The sequence below is a fragment of the Cyprinus carpio genome, chromosome A18 (genome assembly GCF_018340385.1).
Source record: "Cyprinus carpio isolate SPL01 chromosome A18, ASM1834038v1, whole genome shotgun sequence".
Taxonomy (NCBI): Eukaryota; Metazoa; Chordata; class Actinopteri; order Cypriniformes; family Cyprinidae; genus Cyprinus; species Cyprinus carpio.
Window position 1 is genome coordinate 19,887,455 of NC_056589.1, and position 21,175 is coordinate 19,908,629.

Below are 21,175 nucleotides of genomic sequence, written 5' to 3' on the forward strand. Positions count from 1 at the left end.
TAAATGTAACGCTCTCATTGAAAAACATTAACATGTATTCATAAAACGAGTTTATGTATGTTAATGAAGACTGACAATACGTAATGCATTTACTGAATAGGCGAGTTATTATTATTTTTTTCTGTCAGAGGCATAAAGCATTTGAGAGGCGATGGGTTCGTCTTCGGGATCGTCTTCTTTCCATTCATTACTTTTGATTTAAAGTTTTTGGGCCACTAGATGGCTCTGTTGAGCAATTTGACAGCATTATTGAGACGTCCAGAGCCCCCGTGTATATAACCAAACAGATGCGATCCTGTAAATATAAAAATATAGCAGGTTTAGATGATATAGTAGAGTCATTTTTTTCCAGCAGCAATATCAGGGACAATATTCCTTCATATAGACAAGATCAGCTCTACGTATATAAAATATAATTGGTTGGCCCTACAGTGTTTATTATCATACATAAGACTGTTTACATTGCTGTGTGCTGTTTTGTGGGATCTAATTTGTTTCTGATTTGACAGTGTTTATTTTGTAACTTTATTTTTGAAATGTATTTCAGAAATATTTGTATTTGGATATGTCTGAGCTTTTTAGGTTGTGAATGAGGCAGTTTCTCTTGCTGTTAATAACCAGGTTAAATGTCTCATAACATCAGCACTATTGATTTTCTCATTGCAAACTAATGTCATATAGACAACTGACCAATACCCTTTATGATGTAAGATCGATGAGATGCATATTTCTGTTATTGACATGAAAATCAGACATTATTTTCAATGTGTGCATGACCTGCATTAAGTTGAGAATATGGAGAAACATCATGAGTCTTGTTGCATGTGCAGCAAATGTGTCCACAGTTTTGTCTGACTCACATTTGTTCTCCGTCTGTCTGGCATATTTAGGGATGTGTTTGCCTGCGTGTTGGTTAGTCGACTTGCCTAGACTGCATTACAGCCATCTGTCAAAAAGTCATAAATGTACTTTGCCAATACAGTAATGCAGCTTTTGTTTCCAGTCTTGAGCTTTTAGCCTAATTAAACAGCAGCCTCGTTGAGAAGATATTCATTATTTGGCTGCTATTTATTCTGCCCAATTATTCCTTCCAGACAAACTAAAAAGGCATTGCTGTGTTTAGTTTTTTTCCCCATGAACATATTTTAATATATGTATATTGTAAAAATTGCACAAATAAATTTAAATGCAGCTCAGTTTAGAGTCAATTTATTTCAGGGGCTTCATTTGCTAATAGGTTTAAAAGGTGAAAAGGTGCAAAACTTCGTTTCGCCCAATATAATTATGTTAATACAGACATATTTGACCAGAGAGTCATTAATGAAATGAAATAAATGATGCACGAGATTTATAATTTAGAGCAAATATGAAAATAATGACAATGTTTGATGATGTTGCCTGCTTGTTACCTCTAGTTCAATATGACCATGATGTGTTATGTTTTGAGTCCTGGGACGTTGTTGTCAAGCCTAACCTTCTGTGTGACTGAGCATGTGTGAGAGTGTGACAGGAGGCTCAACAATGAGAGACTGAGTGCTGCTTTTGTGCAGCACCACTGGCCTGTGAGCTCTGATTCGTCCTGACAGCACTTAATGACAGGGAAGCAGGGGCATTTTTGGTTTAATTTTCTAGGCTGGTTTGCAAAGTGAAGCTTCAACCAAGGGCAAAGGCAAATCTTTTGGATCTTTTCCTTGCTATTTCATCACCTGTAGAGCTTCCAGTTTACAGTCTAGTAAACCCTTTCAGCTGGAAATCCTGATGTTTGCTTCAATCAATTCTTAATTAGTGCTGATTAATGAAGAAACACTGACTGTGCATTGCTAATAGTTGAATGAATTCCCAAGGACGACACGCTTTAATGTTCTGCTTTTCCTGGCATTTTAAATTTAGAATCAAATTTAAATTTATGACTTGTTTTTGTACATTTCTGAAATATTTAGGCCTGATGATTTTCAAATTGCAGATGAGATTAGTTTTAATTGGTTAGGTATTGGTGCTGGTGAAGTGAGGCATATAGGAGTAGTTTCAAATTAACATTTCATTAGTATTCGGTGGCTATACACTGACTCAGATCAATGCAGAAAATGAGCTGCATCTTTTTGTTTTAGTATTCAGATTTGAAAGGCTTATTTATTTTTATTCAGTCTAGTTAAATGCAATCACAACAACATAAATTTAACATTAGTTTCACAAGCTGTTTCTCATTTTTATGTATTCATTTATGTCTGTTTCAACCATTGCATGGGACTTGTTAGAGGATTTAGATGCTAATATAATGAAGAAGATTTAAGAATCATGGCAAATCCATTTTGACTGTTAAAGAGTGATGTTTTATGCATGTGTAAAGGTAATCATCAGTGTTAAGCAAAGTGCTATAGAAACTGGATGAAATGTCCTTGTTGTGATCCTCATCAGAGTATCTGTTTAGTTTCCATTTCCTTTATATGTGTACCAGTTTGCTCATTTCCATGTCAATTTTGTACCTTAACTATTATAACTGACACAAACAGGGATATGGAGACTTGAATAGATGAAGTGGCTCTGTCTTTTGGATTGTAGATGTATTATGTATTAGGATGCTGTGTACTGATCATGTAAGACTTGAGATTGATTGTTTATGGTTCTGTGTTTGTTTGTATGTGTCGTGACGTCTTTAATTATTAAATAAAATCTTTTTAAGTGTTTTGCTGCTCTTCTGATTTATACCTTTCTTTCCTATCGTTGTCGATTGGCTCACTTTACAAGAGTGATTTGATGCAGCTACATTTTCTCCAACTTTTCTCCAAGAAAATGTTTATCTTTGCTTAAGCAGGATTAACAACTAAAGTAACAAATGTAGAAAACAGGTACTTTATAGTTTTCCATTACTGTTACTTATTCTGGTGTATGGTTTTTTAAAAAAAAATTTCCATGATAAATGTCAGTTTGATATTCATTTAACTTTAACTGCTAGAAAATCTCATAATCACATACATTAGTGTTTTAAACTATTTATACTCTTTGGTATAAGGCTTTTAAAATGGCAAGCCTTATATAAAATTAATAGGAAAAAAGCGGCTCATATAATATTTACTTTAACCATTTGAGGCTGAACATAATTTGAAGGTTAAGCAACTCCTTTCACTTATATTACCATAAAATACAACTTTCAGGGCCTATTTCACCCTATTTGTGAAAAAAGAGATTGTATGTAAGTTTATCATCAAACAGACTCTCTTTGTTTTGTTAATATAATGATGTGTTGGGTGTAAGGTCAGTTAGTTTGAGTGTGAGTGATTTTTTTTATTGGTTGGGAGGTAAATTTGGTTTGGATTTATTTTTGATTTAGCTTGATTATACATTTCTGGTAATATTTTTTACAAAGATTTTATTTGTTGGTGGGTTATTTTTTTTTAAGCAGGTCGAAATTCAGAGGAAATCAGTCATCTCATTTGTAATGGCATTCAGTATTTCATGTTGTAGTATTCAGTATCTGATTTGATGTGAACAGCAACTGACAGTTACCTGTTACTATATCTCACAATATACACATTAACATGTCTTTTACACAGTGCATAATATAGTAACATTGGATGCTGCAATGGCAATGAAGACAGTGCTCAGTAGAGGAAACCTTTGATGGCATAGTAAGACCTGACCTTTATTCTGCAAATCAAGCTGATTTCTTAATGAGCTGCCCGATAGATGTTATTTTATCCAAAGCGTATTGAACATTATACACTGAACAAATACCCTGGGGTCATAGTGGGAGCATTAAGAAATGTTAATGAAAAATATAAAGCCATTAGCTAAACCTTCTTGGGTCAGCTTTTGCTCTGTAATTGAAAACGTTGATGTATGTTTCTCGTTTCCTCTGATGGCATATACAGAAGGTTTCAGATCAAGGACAGCCAGAGTTTTCTTGATGGGATGGATCTTTCCTCTCCTTTCCTTATCATTGTCTTATGACCTTAGTAGAGATGCACTGATTGCAAATTTCTTGGCCGATTCCAATTTCCGTTATTTTGTTAGTGTGATATGTTGATACGCATTTTTGCCTATTAATTTTTTTTTTTTAAGAACTATAATTGACAGCATATTCACACAAAAATCTACTTTTCTTCAACGCAAAGTTTTATTTTCATAAAAAACACAAGTAAAAATTCAGAAATAAAATAAGAACAAATAAAAAAATGGCAAACAACAGCACATATAAATGCAATAGAATAAAGAGAGCCATGAATCTAAGTTTTTCAGGTTAAGTAAGTTTTTATTCAGTTAAGAAATATTACAGATATGAAAAGTAATCAAATGTAAATTTTTTATCAAATTTAATTTCTGAAGTCTTCATTGTAACAATTTAATACAAATTAACGCTTACCATTAAAGTTATAAAACGTATTCAGTCAGGAGCAGAAAGTGATTTTCTTTGTCTTTTGTTCTTAGATTAACATGACAGACAGCAGCAGGAATGTTGGACAGCGGTCCCTTTAAGAGTTTATCCATGGACCCAATATACTGTTACACAACATACCTTCTCTTTCTGATGGAGCCCCGCGGTGCGCACGATTTACCAATTTGTTCCCTCAATGTACTAAAACGTGCACACGATTACTATTGCGTTCTCTCGATTTACTATTTCGTTCACTCAATTTATAAATTGTGTGCACGACAGGGATGGAAATTAACTTTTTTGTCCACCGGCCACTGTAGCTGGTGGATTTCAAAATCTACCAGCCACTCAAAGTTTTTACAAGCCACTTTCTTGTTTTTAACCGACAATTTGTAACTGCATGTGAAAATTAATACTACAAGATCTGCAATACTTAAGCAGTTTATTTAATCTCAAGTCTCAATGAAATACTGACATTTTTTCTTTCAGTGATGCTCAAAAATGTTGCCTATCTAGGTTGAGGGAACACGTGGGGAAAAGTCCCCTGTTCAACACTGTATCACTGAAAGAAATTTTGGCTCGCAAACTTTTACGCCGTCAACAAACGAACGCACAGCGTTTTTAATACAACGTTTTTACGCGTCTCGTCATGCCAGAGCTGTCAAACATGTGTAGCAATACAATGTTGTTTCTACAAACAAAAATGAACAGCGTAACAACTTACTAGCCACAGAGCTAACTTCTGAAAAAGTACTTGAAGACTGGAAATAAAATGCATCCCCCGGACATCAGTTATTAGACACCGATAATACTGTTTGTTAGTTTGCTTATTATGCTGTTAAAAACAATAAGATAAAAACAAACTGTCCATATAATCTAAAATGTTGCAGAATGCTGGAGGAGAATGAACTTACCGGGGTTTGACAGAGACGTGACAGTATGCGGAAATTTGTGCGCGATAACAAATTCAACTCTTCACGCGATCTTGTATATCATGAGTGCATGCTATAAAACGTACTGTAAATAACCAACAAATATATCACTCCGTCAGCGGCACTAACTTCAGCTGCAAACACTGTACTGGGAACAACGCCGCCGTTTCGAGCCCGGTTTACACTGCCTTTCTCCACGGAGCTGCTTCAGATGATATTACACTTTATTGCATGTTGTACACACACCAGGGACGGAAATTAACTTTTTTGTCCACCGGCCGGGTGAAACAGTATGCTATTTTTATTTACCCGCCAGGGATGGAAATTAACTTTTTTGTCCACCAGCCGGGTGAAACAGTATGCTATTTTTATTTACCCGCCACGGTGGCCAGTAGGTGAAGCGAGTTTACAACACAAAATCACCCGCATTTGGCTGGTGGCGGGTGCTAATTTCCATCCCTGGTGCACGATTTACTAATTTGTTCCTTCGATTTGCCAAATTGTGCACATGATTTATAAATCGAGAGAACGAAATAGTAAATTGTGCTCACGATTTAGCAAATCGTGGGAACGCAATAGTAATTGTTTGCACGTTTTAGTACATTGAGGGAACAAATTAGTAAATCGTGCGCACAATTTATTTATTTTTCTTGCATGTCATGTGCAGGGATCCGTACTTTCTCAACTATTTAACATTCCAAACCTGACTGTGTTTAACTGCATACTCGCCAAGACGGGCATTTTGACATAATTTTGTATGTATTTGTTTTAGCGTAGTTAGCCACTCATTTATTTGTGGCTCACAAGCTGTTTGAGACTGAGCGCATGTTAAGCCTGTGTTATACTTTCCGCGTCCGCAAGTCCACTAGTGTCCACTATGGTATGCGTGACGTAAAAATCATCATTGGAGAGTGTGCACGGAGCATAGTTACCAAGTCTGCATATTATACGCAACTTTGGGCTTCTTTTTTTGTGAAGTTGCATGAAAAAATCTTGGGTCGCAGGTTGAGGGGCTTTATACTTTCCTCGAGTCCGCTAGTGTCCGCTACAGTATGCGTGACTTAAAAATCGTCATCGGAGAGTGTGTGTGGAGGCTCTGAACGGACATCGCTGTGCCTCCCATTTTTTGTGCTTTCGATAGTATAAATACAAGTAGTCAGCATCAGCGCTGTCCGTGTATGCATCCGGATTGCTCATGCGGAAAGTATAACACAGGCTAATATAAATCAGTGGTGGTGTATGTGCTTTTGGTGTAAGTGTGAAACCTGCGGGAATGACTAAAATAATGTGCAGTACAAGCACTATTTAACCGGTGCGAATGAGACGTGTGTGTGAGAGAAGGGGTCGTCGGAGAGAAGAGAGCGAGAATGCGTGACTGACGTGACGTTATTGCCTGTGCCTACGTAACAAAACGGATCGGCTCGAAATCGGAAAGAATTGAGACTGATCGGCCGTTCACCGATCCGGCCCGATCATGAGGAAAATCGGCCCATTCAGATCCCTGGCCTATCGATCTGTGCATCTCTAGACCTTAGTCTATATCTTTTCACTGTGGACTACAATGTTGCATGTCATCGCCTGTCTCAGTAAGGCAAATTATGTTCTTTCAATTAAGATTTTTGTGTCAGTACTTGGTCTCAGTCTCACAGATGTTTTTCTCCATGTTACCCAGAGGTTAGTGTTTACGTTTCCACTGGGAGGAAAATTCCCAAATCTAATTTGAAAGAGGCATGCCAAACATGTCTCTAATTACAGAAAAGTATAGAAATAAAGTGCTTGGTAGGCTTTAAGGTGCTATCTAGGGCTGGGGGATATGCCAAAAAAATCAAATTTTAATTTTTTCAGAACGTTTGACCGATTCTCGATTTTTAGGATTTTTAACTAGTCAACATGAAAATGTAACTACAACATGATTCAAGTAAATGCTTGAAAATCTGGGCACCACACATGAAGTTGTCAACATGATGTAAATGTTGAACAAATCACTTGTTAGCTAAATATCTTTGCAAAAAAGATGAACTACAACTACATCTTGTACAAACTTGTATTATACATGTTATATGTTCAGAAATAATACAAGGAAAATTGTATTGGCACCTAGTGATATTTTCTACTTACGGTCCTTCACAGAGCGTGTCACAAGTGAACGGTTAATCCTGTGCACAGACATGTGGTTGGATCATTCTTTACTGTTAACATTGGCATATTTTCATAGTGTCTAATTCTAACGTTTGGTAACATTTCTATTCAAACTTTCATTTGAAATAATTTATAAAATCGGAAAAATCGCCCAGCCCTAGTGCTATTACAAAAAAAATCCATAGATGAATCTTGAGAAATAAGATAAGAAAAGCATTTTTTTTTTTGGAGTGGTGTTGTTGTTGTACTTTTTGTTATACAGTGTAAGGGCTTGCATAAAACACAAAAAACTTCTTCGGGAAACAGAGCAGCTTGTATTTGTCGTGTTGACTACTCATTAATAATCAAACAATTCTTTTGTGCTGCATTTGTCCAACAGAACCCTTGAAAGAGGAAGATTGTTTAGACGACTCTCAGAGGACTTTTTTTCTTAGCAAAGACATTAGTGTCAGATAAAGTCAGCCATTTGCAGTGAGACTATGTGTTACATAGACGTGGGGAATAGAGGGGCAAACTAGCTTCTAAATGATCAAATACTTTATAATTTATAAATAAATGTAACCAGGCATGACATGAAAAAGATTTTGTTTTGAGGATTTGAAAATGTTCCACCCATATGAGTCTAGAGTCTGGTGAATGTAGGATCAGAACCTAAAATTTTACAAAATGTGCATATAAAATGCCAAGCAATTTTGAGGTCAGTAAAACCTTTTTTTATAATAAATAATAAATTAAGACTTTTATTTAACAAGGATGCATTAAAGCAACAGCGAAGACAACTATAATGTTACAAAAGATTTATATTTAATAAATTCTGTTCTTTTGAACTTTGTATTCATCAAAGAATCCTAAAAAAATGTATCATGCTTTGCACAAAAATATTAAGCAGCATAAATATTTTCAACATTTACAATAAGTTTCTTAAGCACCAAATCAGGATAGTATAATGATTTCTGAAGGATCATGTGACTTTGAAGACTGGAGTTATGGCTGCTGAAAAGAGACTTTTTTTTCAAACACATTTAAAAAAATATTACCGGCCCAATCTTTTGAACTGTAGTGTATGTACAGTATATGGCTTTAACAGGCCACCCACACTGAAAAGTTCCAGTGCTTCTAATGTCCAGCCAATCCCAGGTCCTCCACTGACTAGAGGAAATGACTATACTTAATATGTAGAATGCTAAAGTTTTCAACAGCTAGTAAGGAGAGTGAAACAATTTTTCATATCTTACTGAGGTTTTCAGTACAGATGGCACACGTAAGTCACACAATTGTAAGTTCGGAGGCAAATAGAAGAATAGAATGTAAGAATAGAATCAAATAAAGCTGTAAGCATCTTTAAGCAAAGCTAATTAACAAGCACTGATGTGAGCTTATAGCTCAATACAGCTCGTCTCTCTGATGCCAACTCCACACCTCTTAGCTGCAGCTCTGCTGGGTCATCAGGTCTTTTCCCGGCGGTTGTAATGACAAGCAGTTCTCCCTCGAGAATCCACTGACTTTTTACAAATAATGCTGATGGTCCTGCTTTACATCTGCCACTTATCTCAATCAGAGAGGTGTTACCATAAAGACCAGCTCTCAGAGCTGCACAGCCTCCCTGACCCGCTCTTGGAAGATGTCGTCACGCCGTATGATCGTAAAGAGCATGGAAACTAAACCGGGTCTGTTTTGTAATTGAACTGGGTAAGGGTCATCGTTTTTAATGGCGTATATAAATCTTTCCTTATATTGAAAGGTTACTTTAATGCAAAATTGAGTAGCTCACAGAAACCAGGCCATCTGCTTGTTTGCTCCACAGGAGCTTTGGAGTTATAGCATCATTTTGGATCTGGATTGAGTTGGTTATTCATTAACATTACAGGCTTTCAGTTACGGCACCCATTATGAGCAATATAGCCCAAGGACTTCATCCAGCCTTTACTGTAAACCAAGAGTGCCCCTGAATTGTATATTATGGGAGCCATAATTTACCATTGCAATCCCAGAGAGTGTGTCCCCCATTAACTTTATGCTTTTTTTGCTTCAAGCTATTCCTGTCCAAGCACTCACACTAGAGAGACCTAAACAAGCTCAGTGTACCATGGACCCGTCTTGTATTGTGAGACATCTTAATGGATGTACCAAGGGTGATGCTAGGTCTGTTCCTCTCTGTACTTTGTGTTTTGCGCTTTCTAGTCCTCTCAGTCCTCCACTGACTGTAGCTTGCAGTTAGTTTTTTGAGAGGTTTGTGTATAGCCTTTTTTAACCACACTGATGGGTAAGCCTCATGACTGTGTCTGAACTTATCATAATGTTTTTTTTTATCCAGTGTGCTCTCTGCTCAAGTATGGACAGCGTGATTGGTAAATTACTATTCTCTGCACAGGCTGTTGAACTTGCAGACATCTCCATCACTCAGGAGAGAGGACATTAGCCATTCTGCGTGAGCCGCTTCACTCCACACCCTGCAGGAAACCTCTTTCTTTATTCCGCTAATATTTTCTCTGTGAAGTAGTAAAAGACTGCACATTGGCTGTTCATTTGACTGGAGTTCTCAAGCAGCGGGACCAGCGTTGAGTTTAATTTCCTCTTCTAAACCCTGCTGGGGCCCTGGGGTGGGATCACCTGGGTGGAAATTGCTTTTGGTGTTTCCTTCTGTCCTGTCCTAGGCCTGGCAACTGTGCTCAGGGACATCTTAGCTGAACTTGTAACATAGAACAGCTCAGTCTGTTTGATGACATCCAAAGGTCTGAGCAAAAAGGAAAACAGTTCTCCATTATCTCTAGAACTGGTGATGCAACTCTCTTTCTCGAACTTTTAATGAAACAAGAGCTTGTTACAAAGGACTGGTGGTAGCTTTAAATATTTCACATACATTATAATGAGCGTTCCATACACACAACAAATGTGCATTTGCAGCCAATTAAATCAGCTTTAATGAAAATCTCACATCTGTACTTACACAGTACATACATCCAGGGAAATGCTTTATATTATTTTCACTTGGAAAAAGGTCTCCATGTAAAAGCCTGCACAGGACATTTATGCGTTTATATTCTGATATGCCAGAGGCAGTTGATTCTGAGAAATGACTCACTGTGACCTTTAATGATATGTAGTGCCATGGGCATTTTCACAGCTTTGTTTTTTTCTTTCCTGCATTGCAATATGTGTATGTATGCGTGTGAGTTGACATATCCATTCCCCTACCAATCTCCAGAACATATGACGGGGGCATACAAGACCACCTTAAAAGGATATTCCACCCAAAAACGAACATACTGTCATCATTTCCTCACATTTGTGTCATTCCAAACCTGTATTAGGTTATATTTTAAGTGTTTCTCTTAATAAAATGAAAGTCATTGCAGTCTAAAACAACACTGGACACCACTGACTTTCAGTGTATGGAAAACAAAAGAAAGAAAGTTATACAGGTTTGGAACATCATGTAGTGATGATAGAAGATATGAGTGATGATAGAAGCATTTTATTTTTTGAGTGAATTTTCCCTTAAAGGGGTCATATGATGCTTTTTTAAAGATGATTATTTTGTGTATTTGATGTAACAGAATATGTTGACATGCTTTAATGTTCAAAAAACACATTATTTTTAAAATACTGTACATTATTGTAGGTCCTCTATGCCCCGCCTCTCTCAAACACATCGTTTTCTACAAAGTCCCTCCTTCTGATAAGTGCAGTCTGCTCTGATTGGCCAACTGACCCAGTGCATTGTGATGGCCGAACACCGCAAGCACTCATCGGAAATGTAACGCCCCTTTCCATTATCGCGAGCTTCAAATTTCAAAATAAATGTAAAGACAGTTAATAATGTCCTTAGTTTTACCATCAGTTCAAGCCCGAAATGGGAACAGAGTCGCGTGACTGATATAGTGATGAAGCTTGTATGTGTTTGCAGTACACAAGCCACAGACGGTTAAGACAGCTGACTCCACTCTCACACACACATGAACGCGCACGCACACACACACACACAACGTGCAAAACTCTGCATTTGAACAGTCAATAGCCAATACTTTAATAAAAAAACATACTTACAGTAGCTGATTCAGAAGTGCCAGACTGTCATAGCAAAGTCAGAATAACCTCCTCTCCTAGGTTCACGAAACGGTCGTGCAAAAAAATGCATTGCTGTTCTGTTGTAAGTTATCTTAAAGCTTCCTAAATGGATCTACTTTCGGAAGGCCCAATGAAGTGCTTTTGCTTTCGCATAGATACACACAGCGTCTCCTTGACATGGCTGCTTCAACACTACCACGCCTTCTTTCTTTGCGTGAACATTTGGGTGGCATTACGCAAATATTTCCACATAGTGATGTAGAGATGTGGGGGCGTGTTTGAATTAGCTGTTTTAGGGGGGTATGGCAGAGTCTTAACTTTGATAAAGAATATCTCTTTGGATTTGAGACTTTAGTTTTTGCAACTTTACAGATCTTCTTCATGCACCAAGAGCTTGTAACACTCCAAAAGTTTTGGGCCTTTTTAAACAGAAAACACGAGTGTGATCCAGTTCTTTAAATGTGAGGTTTAAAGAAATGTCATTCTCTCAGTTTTTGGGAAACATTTAGTTCAGAGCAACATTATTATGCATGACTCCACAGAGTCCAGATGCTTTTTTTATTGAAGCTTTGTATTGTACTCAAATCCGTGTCTCCCGAGTCAGCGGTCATCAGAGGCATGGTGGGATATTAGATTAGCTTCAATAATGCTGAACAGTCCTGTTTGAATGTCATTTATTCTTTGCTGTGGCTTTAACTCTAAACCCACCAGTGGGTGTCATGGGCTGTGATGGATCTATAGTTTTATTGGTGCGATGCACCATGTGCCTATATGTAAAGCTCATTTGCTTATTCAGCAGCAGGGTCTTTAGCCTGCAATCAATGGCAGCTATAGGCAGGGCTGTGAACATAGAGCTGTTAAAACCACACCTGGGACTTGGAAATGCAGAAGAGCTGCCCTATCAACAACACCTGCCAGTCATATGAATAATTCAGTGATCTCTGACCAGGCCACTTTTACTCCTATCAGTAGTGCTTATGAGAATGGAGGTGGTGATGAGAGTTACTACTTCTGGTAACTGTGGATTGTCCCATCTGTTTTTTTGGAGTTAGTGAAGAAGAAGAGATTGAGTGAAAGAATTACCGGTAAGCTATTTGAAGAGAGAATGTGCATGTGAAACTTGCTTTGAAAAACATTTTTGGGATATATTTATTTTTAAATGTAGTGTTTTTAAGGTCCACTTCATGAGGTCCAGTGTTCAGATATTAAGGTAGGATTTAATCATTAGCTTTTAAATATTTAACACTTCTGCTTTTGCTTCTACTGCAAATTACACCTAGACAAGACACATTTACCTTGATTTAATAATTGCACTTTACCTTGAAATGTTCTTTGTGAGTTTTGGCTTTAAACCTTTGAAAAATGTGATTTAATTCACATGAAGGCGCATAGTGGCTTACCTTGGGCAGAGCACATTTAATTATTAATTTTGAACAATATTGTAAATTAATTTTAGAGAGGAATGTCAGAAAGTTCTATCATGTTCATGTAATTAGTGGTGTTGGAATTCACACAGTTGGGCTTTAATTGGCAGTGATTGTGAGGAGCAGGGGCTGCATGGGTTGTTTAATTGGAGCCTGAGTGATGGCGGTAATGGCTCATTTGTTTGCCTGTGTGTGGTGAGGGACCCCTTTTAATGACCTGTGTGGAGGAAGCCGCGGTGGTGGAAGAGGTGCGAGATTAATCGCCCTACCTCACTTTGCGCAAGACTGCAATAATGTTCATCAGATGATTCTTCTCAGATGTTTCTTTCTATGGACTACATTTGTTCCTAATGAATTCTCAAATGTATGTCACTCAGCCAAGTTCTGAGAAACATTTCTGTTTATGCATTCTTGAATTTGTGTGTGTGTGTGTGTGTGTGTGTGTGTGTGTGTGTGTGTGTGTGTGTGTGTGTGTGTGTGTTGTACTCTATTGGCAGAGGTGTCTTCATATTAAAACTCAAGGACAGTGTTGGGGAACAATATGAACAAAATGCTGTGTTATTCATAACAGATGTTGCTAATGTTGCATTGTTACTTTTAATAAGGGTACTTTTGTGGCACTTTTTCACATTGTCAAGTGACAAAATTTAGACTCTTCTCTGTACTGTAATTTTTTTGTAGATGTAAATAATACAAAGTTAATGGAGTGCTTTTTACGAGAAAACATCAATTGCATTTATTCTTCTTAAAGGGACAGTTTCCAAAAATGAAAATTAGCCCATGATTTATTCACCCTCAAACCATCCTAGATGTATATGACTTTCTTCTTTCAGATGAATCCAATCTGAGTTATATTAAAAATTGTCCTGGCTCTTCCAAGCTTTATAATGGCAGTGGGCAGGTGTTTCTGTTAAACAGTCCAAAAGAAGTCCAATGAAGCGGATCCATCCATAATAAAAAGTTCCTCACACTCTTTCTACGGCCGTTTTGAATGCAATCTCTGCCGATCAGCGCGTCAGGAAGCAGCAGTCAGAGCAGCGATAATCATGTGATCACTGTGTTGGAGGACTAGGTTCGGAGGGCTCTAAAGCGAGTGAACATCAGGAAATCAGCAGGTCCTGATGGGATTTCTGGCCTTGTTCTGAGGTCCTGTGGTGATCAGCTCTCTGGTTTGTTTACATCTATTTTTAATGAGTCCCTTGCTACCTCGGTAGTTCCCATCTCCTTTAAAAAATCTGTCATCATCCCTGTGCCTAAGAACAATAACCCCTCTTGCCTGAATGACTATCATCCAGTTGCCCTCATGTCAACAGTCATGAAGGTCTTTGAGAAACTTATAAAAAAATAACATTTGCACCCCCATCTCTGATACTTTGGACCGTCTTCAACAGATCTACTGAAGATGCCATCTCTCACGTCCTGCACTCTTCCCTCAAGCACATTGACAGCAGCAATGGGAACTATGTAAGGCTAATATTCATCGACAATAGCTCAGCTTTCAATATTATAGTCCACAACAAGCTAGCTTCCAAATTCTTCACTCTGCAACTTGATTCTTGATTTCCTCACTGGTAGACCTGGTGAAAGTAGGCCAGTTCACCTCCAACTCCATCACCCTGAACGTAGGAGCCCCACAGAGCTGTGTCCTGAGTCCCCTGCTCTACTCTCTCTACACACGACTGTGTGTCTTCCCACAGCTCCACATGTATTATAAAATTTGCTGATGATACTGTGGTTCTGGGCCTCATTTCCAACAATAATGAAGCCGCATACTTGGATGAGGTAGAGAAACTCACATCATGGTGCCAGGACAATTGTCTCTCTATGAATGTGAGTAAAACTAAAGAGCTGATTTTGGACTTCAGGAAGAGACAGCAGCGGCCCTATACTCCCCTTATGATCAGCGGGACCCCTGTGGAGAGGGTGAGCAGCTTTAAGTACCTTGGTGTAAACATCTCAGAGGACCTGACTTGGACTTCACACATCCAAACTCAGGTTAATAAAGCCAGGCAAAGACTGTACAATCTGCGACAGCTGAGGAAATTGAGGGTTTCAGTGTGGTATGGGAACAGCTCCAGTCAGGACTCCAAAGCCCTGCAGAGAGTTGTGCGCTTAGCTGAGGGCATCTCAGAGTCTGCTCTCCCCTCTCTGCAGGACATCTACCTCAAACACTGCAATAGCAGAGCTGTTAAAATCATTAAGGACTCTAACCACCCTGATAAATGTCTTTTCATTTTACTGCCATCTGGTAAGTGCTTCCGTAGCCTGATGGCAAAAATCGAGAGACTTAGGAGGAGCTTCTTCCCATCAGGCTCCTAAACTCAAACTCAGTCTCTTAACTTCTACATGACTTCACTTAGTTATCAGTAAGATACTTAATATACTGACATTGTCACTAGCACACAGGATTTTCTATAACTGTCCTTTTTATTTTTATTTATTTACTTTTTTTTTACTTTTTACCTCTATTGCTGCTATGTACCGATCATAGATGACAAATACAAATTTTACTTACCCCCTGTCATATTTCGACTTCCCTGATGGTGTTCATAGGTTTTTACTTCCCTGTCGATGCCCATTAACTCACAGCTTTGACCTTGACATAGTCAAAGTTTAAGGAGGGAAGCAATGTAGTGAGCTATTTTTACACAGTAGCTTTTTTTGTAGAATTTATGATGTGCCCAGAAATCCTAGTGCTTAAGTCAAATTTTGATGTTCGGCCTCCATGCTGAGGGACACAACAGATCGCCGCCCCCGTTTGTTATTTCTGCTGGACATTTAGATTTAGACCGAATGCATTTATCAGACCTACAAGGACTACAAGGACAAGTGAAGATGGACAGTTTCACTTAAATCAAGTTTGAAGCAAATGTGCCGAGGCTGATCTGGGTATGTATTTTGTGTTCAAAGCTCATTAATAATGATTTCGCCAAATGTAGAAGAGAGTCACCCATAGCCTGGTCTCAGGAAGCTGAATAATGCCTTTTTTCCCCTCTCTCTGTTCTCTTGTCGGCTTCACACACCACTTATCCAAAGACATTTGGGATGGGCTTCCGATCCATGCCTAGCCTTGCACGTCCTCGGATGTTGACACCAAATAAATGAAGACGCAGAATGGACTTGGATGTTCAGACTTGGAAGGGCGACAGCGGAAGTGTGAACCCACTGAGCTGTAAAATTGCCCTGGCAGCCATGCTGTTGTTTCAGCATTTCATGGAGAGACGATCAGCCTGCTTCCCTTCCTCTCAGCATCTTTCCTTTTCACCTTTTTCTCTCCACCCATCTCTATACCTTGCCCAACTGAGCTTGTGCTGAATTAAGCCCTGGCCTGAGAGTCTGCTGGAATTATAAAGCAATAACCGATGGCCTTGTTTTGTATGCACCGCAGCAAGGCACTACAACCAGAACCTAAGAGCTTTAATATTCCACTATCATTTCTATCTCAAGCCTGCACCTGAAAGTATGAAGGTGTTTCTTATACAAACATAGGGCCGCCTCCTTCGCCGACATGCTGCTAATTTGTTCTAATTTGCTAGATGACATTCACCAGATGTGTATGATCCTATTATTATGTGAGAAGTCACAGGGGAAGTAATTGACTGGGCTGTGGTGAGCTTGTATGGAACCTGCTGGGGGTTGGTGAGGAGACAAGGGACCCCTGCTGTTGCCCTCTGACTAGGGCAGCAGGATGCCGGTGTCAAGGGTTGAGTGGTTGTAAAGCTTGTGATAATATAAAGACTGGTCAATAACTTATGTGTTATTCATTTTTACAGAATTATCAAACAAACAAATGCATTTGATTACAGAGAGGCTGTAATTCGATCTTATTGACTTTTTATTCTGCTTAATTAAGATTTTTTTCCTGTTTCTTTCAGGCTCATGTAGACTTTATGAATCATAACTGTGGAGCAGGACTGAGTTCAGGAAGAAGGGTCTCAGTCACTTGCTCAAAATAAATCTAATTAAGACTGTAAGACTTGGTGTGTTTGACACAAGATAGGGTGTGACAAACTGAAATAGCAAATGAGCACAAGGTACATTAACAGGAAGAGAGCTGTTAAAAATATCCCTCATTAGTGTTGATCTTGTCTGATTTTTTTTCTTTTTGCCTTCAACTTCTTGTTTTCTTCATTTATACTTCAGCAATCATTGTAATCATTGCTTTCTTTGTATTTATACTCAAGTGTTGTTGTTGATCTGTTGTTACAGTATATTCTTAGCAGCCTTGCATTATAATGCTGTCCCACTGTTGTCCATTGAAAATGGTAAAGTTATTTTTTCCACAGGACATTTAAGGCCCTGTTCACCTGATAAAAATTAAGGATGCACCATTACTAGAAATCTCTCTCATACCAGTAAGCTGATAGTTATATTAAAGGGGTCCTATTATGCTTTTTCACTTTTTTTAACTTCAGTTAGTCTGTAATGTTGCTGTTTGAGCATAAAAAAGATCTGCAAAGTTACAAAGTTCAAAGTCCACTTCAAAAGGAGATATTTTATTTAACAGAAATCACTTTTCAAAAGCTACAACAAATGAATGCATATTTTCCAGGATTTGTGATATCACAAATACTGACGAATGGGACGAAACCTGGTTGAGCTGCACTAGAGAAGGCAACGAGTGTTATCACTATGTCGGAGACACGCTAGTTTTCCCAAGGAAGACGAACTTAGTGTTTACAATCATCTGGGTTTAAATCACGCTCAAATTGATTTGATTTTGATGCAATATTTAAACTGAAGCTCGTAGGCAGCTATGGTAAGGGGCATGACATTTCCCGACCAGGCACTGAGTGACAGCTAACCAATCACAGCTCGTTTTGTATTTCAGAAGGCGGGCCTTCATTTGATACAGGAACTATTCCAGCCGTTCATGCCAGACTGGGGAGAGAGGTGATGTAATAATGTAAAATATGTGAAAAATAATGTGTTTTTTTTAACAACCTATGATATGAGAGCCTGTTGTAGTACACCCCCAAAACAAAATCAAGACTTTATAAAAGAGCATACTAGGACCCCTTTAATGTTATTGCCGATATTAAAATTTTTCTTTTTTTTTAAATGAATGGAAAATAAAATATTAAAATGCAAACTAATTTGTTTAAAATGCTAGAGGTGAATTTAAGAATCACAAAATTTAGGATATTCACAGGATATTGCTTCTCAGATCTGCTAAAAATTGCATTTAACAGCATTATAAAAGGAATGGTTCACACAAAAATGAACTTTTTGTCATTATTTACTCACACTCATGTCATTCCAAACCTGTATGACTTCTTTATTTTATGGAAAATAAAAGAAGAACTCTACCTTAAAATTACTCTACCCAGAGTTGAGTGAACTCTACCTTTAAATTAGTAATGTTTATTTAAAATTGAAAATTAAAAATTAAAATGTTCATTTTAAATTGATCGTTACATCACAGAAAAGGCCATATAAATGTAAAAATGGAGGAAATGAGTATGCACAATAAGATATCTGATAAGAGCTTATATATATCCAACGTGAATGGAGTCCAAAAGCTTTTGTGAGGTTAACTTTTTTGGATATTAATCCATATGCACTGAAGCACTGACATAATTGATGTATATATAAAATCAGAGGCCCTCCAATCACAAGTGTTCACTGAAGATCCTTTTTAGATGCATAATAGTCTCAGTTGATGGCTTGTGATTGGATAGATGTTAATACGAAAGATAAACATGGCTAAAATTATATTTAGTCTCCTTTAAGCCTGCGGCATCCAATGTGCTGCATCCAGGTGTCCTGAGTTAGAAGGCTGGAGGCCTTTGATAGCCTATGCAGGAGTAGAGCACACAGCATGACAGGAGAGATCAAGTTTGCATTGTTCTTTGCATAAACAGGTAAAATAAGATCAGTGTGAAAGACCTGTCCCCTCAAACTCAGCTCTGTCTTGGGGTGCAGACTTTAGATAAGAAAATGTTATAGTGATGAAGGATGGTGTTGAGATTAGCAGGCTGTAACTGGGCTCAGTGGTGGTGCAAGATGCCACATTTTTTGATTTATGAGGGTCATGATGATCAGTGGTTGCCACATGAATAATCCATGTCCCTAGAATTAAGTGACCTAGAGCATTCACTAAATTTCCCCACTGTGTTTTTCAGTTCCACGCTTTCTTATCCACACTTACAACATTCAGGATGGAGTGCTGCTGATCAAGAGATTGGCTTATCTGTTGATTCTGTTTGTTTGCCCTTTGCAAAATATTGTTTTTTTTTTTTTTTTTTTTTTTTTTTTTTTTTTTGTATAAAATTTTTTTTTTTTTCAGTACCTGTTGAGCTAATTTGTGCAGATAGCTATTGCTTAGAGGTAAAGGAAGCATGAGCACTTAGGTCCAAACAATCACACTGATCATTCAGATAGGATTACTTGGTTGCTGCAATTTAACAGACCATGGCACTCTTAATGGTCCATGCTACTAAATTAGACAAGACAAGGCTATCTAAACAATCCTTCAGGTCGATCACATGGTTCATGTGAAAAAGTCGGTGGCCTTTTGGTTGAAAACAGTCATAATTTATTGTTAAGGTGTATGTGGTGTTTTGTTTGAAAAAGTTGTTGTTTATTTTATATTAGTTACTGTTATATTATTTTTATTTGTTTTTTATGTTTACATGCAGTGCAAAAGCACCTCAGTTATTATGTTTTCTGTTTGCTTCTTAAATAATCCTTTAGATGAATTATTAATTAGCATGCAAAACTTATCTAACTGGTTTCTACAACTGGAAAAAACTTTTTTCAGATTATTGTGGTTTAGTTTAAGAAAGATATAATTTCAGAGAAGCTGCTTCTAAATCCCACATTTGTTAAGTAAAGTTAGAAAAATGTAAACAAAGTCAGTGATATAAAAACAAAGTATAAGTCGTATTGTTCAGATTTAAGTTCAGTAAGATTTCATTTATTTTTTAATAAATGAATACTTCTATTCAGTAAAGAAGAATTAAAATGATAAAATATTAAGATTTCTGTTCCAAATAAATGCTTTATGAATAACATTTTTATTTTTGAGGATCCTGAAAAAAAAGACGATTTCCACAAAAATATTAAGCAGCACAATTGTTTTCTACACTGATGATAATAATCTTGAGCATCAAATCGGCATATTAGAATTTTTTTCTGATCATATGACACTGAATATTAGTCAAAAAGCTGTTTTAATTTCAATTTTTACAATATTACTGTTTTTACTGTATTTTTGGTGAGCATAAGAGACTTCTTCAAAGACTCAGATCTGTTTCTTTTAAAAAAAAAACCCAACACAAACCACATGGAATCTGATCTTTTCAATACAATCTTTTCTACTTCCATATGTGGTCCTAATTCAAATACAGGTCTAATGCTGAATTCATGAGACTTTTATCTCACTTTGGATTGACATTCATCACAATTCTTAGCTGATGCGAGTCAATTCAAAGATTTTACATTTTGGTAGTTCTTTTGGCACTTGATTAATATAGAAGAAAGCTGTGAAGATACTTTGTGGAGGGACAGTGAGGTGTTACAACTTAAGTATTATGGTGATCACAAACAAAACCTGAGAAAAAAATATCTTTGTCCTACTTATCGTCTGCGTACAGATTGACTGGCTTCCACGGCACGAGACCTTATAAATGAACGCTTAAGCACTGACTTCAGTGGCCTCCATGTTTACTTTTATTTGACAGCGTGTCATGTACCTTCTTTGTTATTGTTCTTTTGCAAATTCGGGTCAGTTGAGGACTGTGACCGATTCACACACAAATCTGATATTGGCCACGTTTAAAAAAAAATTGAGAATCAGGCTTGCAGTGTAAACATAGTTGTAACTGGTGCATTTAGTGTTAACAAAACTAATCTAGTTTTGTATAAAGACAGAAATCATGTGATGGGTGTAAATGTGTAGTACAGTAGAACATTGTGCTGTAAATGAAATCAATCATTACTGAAATTCTCACGGAAAATATCATGTCAGCGGTTCTAATCTGCGTCTTCACTCCAACGTCAGCAACCTCTTCAGTTTCTAAATGATTATATGTAAATAGTCAGTAGCTTCTCCTAAATGAGGACAGAAATAAATAACCATAGCATGGTGACATGCTGACATAAACTTAGATATGTTCATGACTCCTGTCTAAGTAGATGGGTTGCTTTTACTTTATCGTTGAGAGAACTGCCAGCAGACCCATAACATCACTCACAGAGGGGCTCAGATGCAGGGGGATCAGGGAATCGGTCGATTA

The 21,175-nt window shown here is 37.5% G+C and overlaps 1 protein-coding gene across 5 annotated transcripts in view; it reads left to right on the forward strand.

Moving 5' to 3' along the window:
- LOC109110482 (multiple epidermal growth factor-like domains protein 11) overlaps nt 1–21,175 on the forward strand; it is a 109,795-nt gene that overhangs the window by 865 nt on the left and 87,755 nt on the right. The gene's annotated exons all lie outside the window — the stretch shown is intronic.